Consider the following 8,615-nt stretch of genomic DNA (forward strand, 5'->3'; position numbering starts at 1 on the left):
ATGAATGAATGAATGAATTTCAATTGAGTTGTACAGGTTCATAAGTCACATTAATGGTGGAAAAAGTTTTGAAATGATCTGTCTTGGACTAATTTTCTGATGCAATTGGACAATTTTGCATCAGTGCTACCAGGGGGCCACATAAGACTGTCCACTTCCTAACCACAAATATGACAAAAATGCTGTTTTAAATAAGGACAAAATATGTACATATTTTTATTGAATCTATGTACAGCACAGTATCTTAATATATTTTAATGCTCAAATGCATCTATAAAAAAAATCTAGTCTTCGACTACAAAGGGATTCCCCCCCCCCAGTGCAATAAAAAACACTATTCAAAGATGGCAGAAAACTGCTGAACAGCAAACCAAAATAAAGTGCAATAACTAATTTTCTGCATTTTTTCAAAATCATAAATTCACTTAAAGATTTTAATATTATACGTTAGTCCTGCATGTCATTAAAAATCCACAAATTAACAAACCGACTCACTCACTCACTTGTATGATAGAGCAGAAAAGTTCACTCTGCTTTGTTGTCGCCATCCATTCGTAACAGCCGCTTGTCCAAGCCTCCGTACGCGTTTGCAACACTACTAACAGCGCTGAATACAAGTATGTCCATGTTTTTTAGAGGGGATACATTTGAGTAACTCCTCATGCACTTCAAATGCACTGTCAACGATTCTTGCGGGGGGGAAATTGCTGTTGTTTGGCTGATAGTGTCTTTATGTAAACTAGGCACATAGGTTTGCCTTTTAATTCGGTGAACACATAATCTGCTTCCAATTTTACCTGGAAGACACCATTTTCTTGATGTAATTTGCTCGCCGTTCCGTGCCCTGCCTTCTGCTCTGACAGAAGAGACACAGTGAAAGCAGTAGCAAGCAATGTCTGCCGTGTAGAGGAAAATATGTTTATCATTTTCCAAAATGAATCGAGGGCCACTCCGAGTGTGGGTGCGGGCTGCATGCGGCCCGGCGGCTGCTAGTTGCCCATATGTTTTATAGACTTTCTTTTCTGTTTTGGAAAGGTAAGACACTGTGGCTGTGTTGCCATGGTAACCCAAACATTGACAGTCGTCGTGTCCCTGAATGATGATGTCACAGCATCCCATCAAGGGCATCTCAACCCTTCCAGTGATGAATGGGTAATGGAATGTTTTTGTTGAAGAACATGTTGATTCTGATCTATAAGTATTAATTGATTGTCTGCTTTTTAAAATGATTTTGGTTTTACGGGTCAGGTGGAATGCTTGCACGGGCTGCCTATGGCCCACGGGCCGTAGCTTGCCCACCCATCTTCGTCATGTACCAAACGAAATGTCCGGTGAGTGTATTATGTAACGAACTGCACCATTGTGAGTCTCGTCTGTATTTGTTTTGTCTCCTGGCATGCTGTAACCATGGCAACTATAAAATCATAAACAGCATCCATGGTCAAAGCAAAGCCATGACACACATTTATCAATGAAAAAAACACTCAACTCTTGCATATATTTATTTTTTTTGTAACATTGGCCTTTTTTTATGAATGGAAGTTGAGACAAAGGATGAATGAATGCGAGTTAGACAGCGGCGGCGGCGGCGGAGGAGACGTCACATGATGCTTCTGCAGTGCATCAAGGGAACTGGCCCGTCTGTGACTCATCCCGTCAGGATGGGGAGGGGAGCGTGATGGAGGGAAGAGGAAGAAGAAGAAAAAGAGGAGGTTGTCTTCTTTTTTTCTCTTTCCAATCCTCATCAATGATATACAGGTGACCTATTCAACGCAGGAAGTCAGCTTTTCAAGGCACACAATTTCATCCCATGCATTTTCTATAGTGCTTGTTCTCATTAGGGTGAGCTGGAGCCTATCACAGCTGACCTTGGGCAAAAGGCGGATTGCACCCAGGACTGGTCGCCAGTCAATCACAGGGCGCATGAAGGCAAACAACCATTGACACTCACATTCACAACAAATGACAATTTAAAATCTTGGCTGGTTGGAATTAGCCTAACATGCATACATACGCCATACAGAGATGGTCCAATGGAAATTTGAGGCCAAATCCCTTGACTGCGAGCCAGACGTGCTAACCAACACTGTGCCATATTACAAGAAAAAAACATGTGTGATATGAGGCATTAAGCACTGAGTGCTTTACAGTTTTACCATACTGTACTTAATTTGTTCCGTGACCAAGCTTGTAACTCAGTTCACTCGTTTCCCCATTGAAATTAATTATCATGCCATTAATCAGTTCCAGGCCCCCAAAAACCACCACCATTTTTTTTAATACCGAAAAATTGTAAAATAAGTATAAACCATAAAATGGAACAAGAATGGAACAATACCATCTACCACTCTGTTAGTTCAGTGTCAACGGCTTCTCCGTGATCTTTGTGAGTGTTTTCATTTTATATTTTTGTTTCACTTTTTGTCCTGTTCAGTATTTTTCCCACTTCACTTGATTGTGGACGTATCTGAAACTTGTGCCTGGCTAAAATGTTTCTGTTTTCTGTAAAATTCTGTTTAACTTCTTTTTATACTTTTACGAACCCCCCCAAGAAACCGAGATGTGTGTTATGGGTCATTTTACTGTTTTACTGTTTAACATATTTATTATTAACAGCAGACAACTTCTTTTTCAACTTTTTGAGTGCTAAGAACCTAAAAATGCCCCTCTAATGTCACACAAAACTTGAGTGGTTAACTTATATTTCCCCTTATATAACTAAACTTTTCCATTTATTATAAAGGTCCCTGTAAAGTAAAAAAAAATAAAAAAATACAGTGGACCCCCACAAACTTGCAGTTCGGCATCCATGGATTCCCCTGTTCGCAGATTATTTTTTCTCCAATTTTTCTTTAATTTTAAAATATTGTTTTTCATTTTTATTTTTTCATATTTCAGTGGGAACCAACTTCGAAAACACTTAGTCGCACTTTATCCCTGCTTATTTAAGATTTTTTTGGTTTAAAATAAAATTCTATATATATGTATATATATATATTATTATATATTATATATATATTATATATATGTTATATTATATACTATATTATATATAGTGTATATATATATATATATATATATATATATATATATACATACACACACACACACACACACACACAGACACACGCATACAGTACCCCGCCTCTCACCCAAAGATAGCTGGGATAGGCTCCAGCATGCCCACGACCCGAGTGAGGATAAGCGGTACAGAAAATGGATATATGCAAAATTTTATTTTTTCAATGCAATCTATAATAGGCATCAGTTATCCGCAGATTTTTGCTATTCACGGTCTGGCTCTATCCCAGCAAATTGCTGGTCCACTGATAGCTTCTAAATTTGACGTGTCATTAAACAACCATGACAAATTTTAATGGGTAAAAAGGCGCTGTAACTATGTCCCCCCCCAACTGTCAGTTGTCAAACAAATACACTTCTAGGACACGGAAAAATGTATGCAACTTTCGCTAGCATCTTTCTTATGCCTACACATAACATCTGTACATGTTTGAGGTGTGAGAATATATCCACGAAAATATATCCCGCTGGGTCGGGACAGTGTTTTTCCGTGACAGACAACAAGGTGTTCTAAAGCGGCCAAACCAGCCCGAAGTCCCAGTCCACACGCTGGCTAATTTTTTTTTAATAGAAACTTCCCTCTGCTTGCTCTTGTGCCTTTTTCTGCCTGACGTGCACACACTCATGGCCGACAATGAGGCGCTCGAAAGCGACCACAACAGTGGACGATCCGAAGGGAAGATGCATTTTTGGTGTACAGGCATAGCTAGCTAGCTAACTTCATATCACAATTGCACTGGATAACTGCTGATGTGAACGAAAACGCTCAAGAACCTCCCAAGTGCGTGTCACTGCAACAACACTCAAAAAATCAGCAAACTGAAATGGTGAAGACAGTGTAACGCTACACCTTCACAACTGAGTACTATGTAGTTCTCAGTCGTGACACATTTTCAGCATTTTCTTCAAACATGTATTATGTATTTACAGTTAAAATATTGCAATAAGCATGACATCGTTGGTGTATTATTAACCCATTTTCGATAAAAACGTCATAATTTGATGTAAAAAGTTCTCAAAGATTGTCTTATTGTTCCGATGTGCCACTATTAGAACTTATTAACTTCTTTTGACACTCATGACAGTTAATAATCTTACAGTATGTAAGGATGTTGGAGATAAATTATATTTCTGTTTCGATTATTTCCAATGGAGAAAAAACCTCCACCCGATATAGGTAACATATTATGATACGGACATATGCTGCATACATGAACGCGTGTTTGTGTGTGTGAGTGTGTGTGCACTCATTGCCAATCATCAGATGCCGGTTGTCTCTGCCTCCACCTTGTATGAGTCAGAGCTGCAGTACAGTGAGGGAGGGGCTGAGGTTGTGTATCCTACTTGGTGGCGCACACACACACACACACACACACACACTTGTCAGTGACGAAACATATCAATTCGATAGCAACACTTTGCAAGAAACAAAAAAGTAACAAAAAACAGCCTAGTGGGCATTTAATAGCAAAATACAGGAAAACAATGGAAACGCCGTATGTCATATATGACTTTATTACCAATGTATGCACACACACAATGGCACACTGTCACATCCGGCCCCCCTACAACTGTGGCCTATAATTAGCTGCCTGGGAAGCAGACTGTCTAGAGATGAGCTAACCAGAGAGAGGAAGACAGGGATGAAGATGCAGCAGCTCTGGGAGGAAGTGGGAATAGAAAACACACACATACAGACACAAATTTGATTCAGTGTGTCAGTGGCTTACAGTGTGGGTGGCCCTGGCAGGCAATGAACACCACATCAGACCACCAAAAAAGGACCAAGTCACGCATACATGTTCTAAACACCAGTATGGTTCTTTTTTATGAATGACCAACCTTTTTTTTTTTTTTTTTTTTTGTGAATGAAGCTGCAGTTGAATGGGCGTCCGTGTGTAGAAGCCAAAAAGTAGGCGTAAGACTGAGGCGAATGAGTGAGTCAGGATGGACGTAACGCAGCTACATGGGCAGGAGAGTGGAGGAGGGTGGGGCGGGGGGTGAAGGAGGAGCTTGCGTATGACTCATTCTCGCTCTTCTCTCCATTGTCACTCCTGACGCTGCTGCAGTGGACAACTTGTGGCCCTGATGGTCTCCCTTCTTTATCTAGCTCCTCTCCTTGGACGTTTCATTAGGTACACCGCCACAATACAGTGACAACCCATGGAATAGGGTGTTTGAGGTTGGATACCCCAACATGTATGCATGACAAAAGATACGGTATCATATTTGAGTATTTCCTCAATTAGTGGACAAGTGGTTGCCTACTAAGCCATACCCATACAGTGTATATAGATTGTGTTTTGGAACAATACTGAACTATATAATTTCATATAGACCTGTGGCTAAAAAGCAAAGTGTGGAGAGTCTCTGTTGCTGAAATGCACAGGTGCAAGTCATTTAATAGGAGTGATTGATCATTGCCAACCGCCTCTCAAAAAAGTATTTTATTGTCATCCATTTCCTCTATTTGAGGCAATCTGCTTCTTCCTTGACAATCACAGCATGTTTTTGTGGTTCAAAACCCATAAAAAAAACTATCGCTTAACAAAAGCCTGTTTTAGAGATCCCCGAATGCACCCGTGTCTCCCCTCTGCAAAAGCACTTCCTGATCCTGCAGTCACGTGACCTCTGCCACTTCCTGCTTCCTATTACGCTAACGTTAGCCTGTTTGAGCCCCTGGAGATTGTTTGTCAAATATGGTGAAGGAAAATTATCTTCTTTTTGTCTTGTTTACCACCAAAAAGCATGTTTAAACTGTTTTCCTGCCACGTACAACAGTCTTTTGTTAAGTTGCCAAGTGTGGTTGTGATTTTCCGTTCGCTTGAATGTGCTGTTCAGTCTACTGACATGACTATTATTGCTGCCTTTTGTCATTAAAATCAGATTTTTTTTTGTTAAATCTGACCTTTTTATGTTGTCATTGACATTACAAAAACAAATGCAAAACAAATGTGTCTGCGAAATGACATGCATGCGCACAAAACAGGACATCCCATTGCTAATGCACACAAACACAAAGCGGCGTGTTTATGGAAGTAAATATGGACCCAAATGTAGGTCTCAGCCCTGACACATTTGTGGCAATTTCAAGGATTTTGTGCAACTGGAGCAACACTTTCTTATATTTAGCAGTTCTAAAGCATCTTCTTTATGCCACTGACTGTTTCCTGCTCCTTTGTCCGCCATTGCTTTTGTCGCGCGTCTGTTTTGTTGAACAATTGTGACGTTTGTTGCCTTTTGATGATGTGTAGGTCGGATGATCACATTGGATATATATCTGATTTATATCCACACACGACAGAGGCCTCAGTCGTATATGGAAAAAAAATAAATAAATCAGAATGGTACTTTGAGATTGACATAACAAAATCTGAAACTTATCACAGTGGGAAAAAAAAATCAGAAACAGTGCGAACATCTCCTTACCTTACCCTTTAAAATACTGATAACAGATGACTTCCACCAACAACCCAGGCTAAACGTAGCTCCTCCTCTGCATACAAAGATCTTAGTTTCTCAGTTGAGCTGACGTCTTTAACACCAATTACTACTTTCCTATTTAGTTAGGGCTTGGGGGCATCTTTGGGCATTACGGAAAGAACACAAAAAACAAATGGTTGACTTTTTCTGTGAAGAGAGGAGGATAGGTTTGACAGAAAAGAACATGAATACATTTGGAAATGACGAACCGGAAATAGACGGGAAGTTCACTCTAAAACAAGGACCGAACCCTCCTCGAGTAATTGACACCCCGCCACCCGCCCAGGTGACTATTGAAAGCACTACTTTTGACAATATGAAACTCTACAACGCACTTCAACATGCAGTAGTCCTTGGCACCAAGATGGTGGGAAAGCACTCCTTTTGTCCAAATGAATCCCCTCTACTCACATTAACTTAGTTCCTTGGCACCAAGATGCCACAAGATGGTACCTAAGTAATACTTTTATTGCTTTGGTGAGTTTTTAGCGAATAATGGAGGATAAGTCCAGCCCCCAAAGAAGGTCATTTTGCGAATGCTAAGCCACAAATATGCGGGTGTTCCCCGCCTTTTAAGGCGAAACCCAAAGAATCATTGATTTTGTTCTTTTGAAAAATTAAATGCTCACAAAATATGGAGCTTTGCGCTTTGTGTTGGACAGCGCCCATATTTAATTGAATACCAAGAAGCCGTCAAATTACCAACAAGTATGCATGTTGAGCATATGAGTACCGTTTGAAAAGGTGATAAGTGTACAAGATGGAAAGAAAACAACCATTTGGAGATGGGATTATTATTAATTTTTTCCTGGCTGTCGTACTGTAGTCGGCAGTGCTGGGAAGGAGACAGAGTGCTCGCTAGAGAATGGGGAGATCCGCTCAAGTGAGAGGGACATGCATTTTAGATGATGGAAATGGCTGCTGGAAACTGGCTGATGGTGGTGGTGATGGGGTTTGCTTGCTCATGCGTGAGAGCGCTGTTCATTATTATTCCATGCCTTCCCGGCCTGACTAATGGGTGTGCTGGGGCCATCGCTTGCGCTTTCATGCTGGGCTTGAAGAGGCACGGGAAGGAGGGATAAAGGCCTTGGGGAGGTTGTCAGCGGTCACTACGGATTAACGGCGGTTAGCCTACTGTTACTGTACGGACAACATCCAAACAACTGAAACAAAAGAAATAGAATAACTTTCACCATTATAATTTTTTTTTTAATATATATCAAAGTCATGTTTTAAAGGGGACATGTTATGGATAGTTGACTTTTTAACACTTTGTATACAAATGTGTCTCTGCGTAGGCTGCCCATCCATCAAGTGTGTAGTTAAAGAAGCAAGTAAATCTTTCTGCCTATTTCTGAAAATGTATATACTGAACCCCCGCTATTTAACTTACTTCAACATAGTTCCTTGGCACCAAGATGGCGGCAAAACACTACTTTTATCTAAATGAAACTCCTCAACTCACTTGATGCTATTCAGATAGACGTAATGCTCCAATTTATCATTCCTGTGAACAATTTTGGACTTACACGTGCCTGAAATGCTCCACTGGGCCCAACGAGTACTGCAAACTCTTCTTTGCGAGTTATATTATAACTGTTTAGATTGTAATTTCCTTTTCTAACAGCCATCAAGAGATCCCAGTAGTGAAGTTTATTTGTGCCATGTGTCTCTGTTTCCATTTCCACAAGTACAATATATCCAAAGGCAAAACATCTTGCAGGTGTTAGGTGGATTAGTACATTTTTTTATGGTTTGAGATACATTTCTTTCTCAGGGGGAATTTACTTTAAATGCAACCAAGATGTATTAAAAAAAAAAAAAAGAAGCTATATTCAGGTTGTCGTTGTAAAGGGATACGATCATATTCAATATGTGAAATTGGCTTGAATTAGTAGAACGTTGACATAACACAAGGCTGAGATTGGATGATAATGTTATTACATTAGCAGTGAATAAACAAGCCCTTGAGGTTATTGATTGGAAACATGCAGCTCAGTGTACATTAAGGAGTCATTTCACATCTTGTGAAGTTGCAAGGGCCATCCTGC

The 8,615-nt window shown here is 40.1% G+C and overlaps 1 long non-coding RNA gene across 1 annotated transcript in view; it reads left to right on the forward strand.

Moving 5' to 3' along the window:
- LOC133416026 (uncharacterized) overlaps nt 1–5,943 on the forward strand; it is a 6,047-nt gene extending 104 nt beyond the window's left edge. Inside the window, exons 1-4 of the long non-coding RNA XR_009770207.1 lie at nt 1–1,152; nt 1,249–1,331; nt 1,543–1,712; nt 5,151–5,943. The exon at nt 1–1,152 is cut by the window's left edge and continues 104 nt beyond it. This is a non-coding gene — a long non-coding RNA (uncharacterized LOC133416026). The remainder of the gene's footprint in view (nt 1,153–1,248; nt 1,332–1,542; nt 1,713–5,150) is intronic.
- Nucleotides 5,944–8,615: the final 2,672 nt, after the last annotated feature.

The sequence above is a fragment of the Phycodurus eques genome, chromosome 17, assembly GCF_024500275.1.
Source record: "Phycodurus eques isolate BA_2022a chromosome 17, UOR_Pequ_1.1, whole genome shotgun sequence".
Classification (NCBI taxonomy): Eukaryota; Metazoa; Chordata; class Actinopteri; order Syngnathiformes; family Syngnathidae; genus Phycodurus; species Phycodurus eques.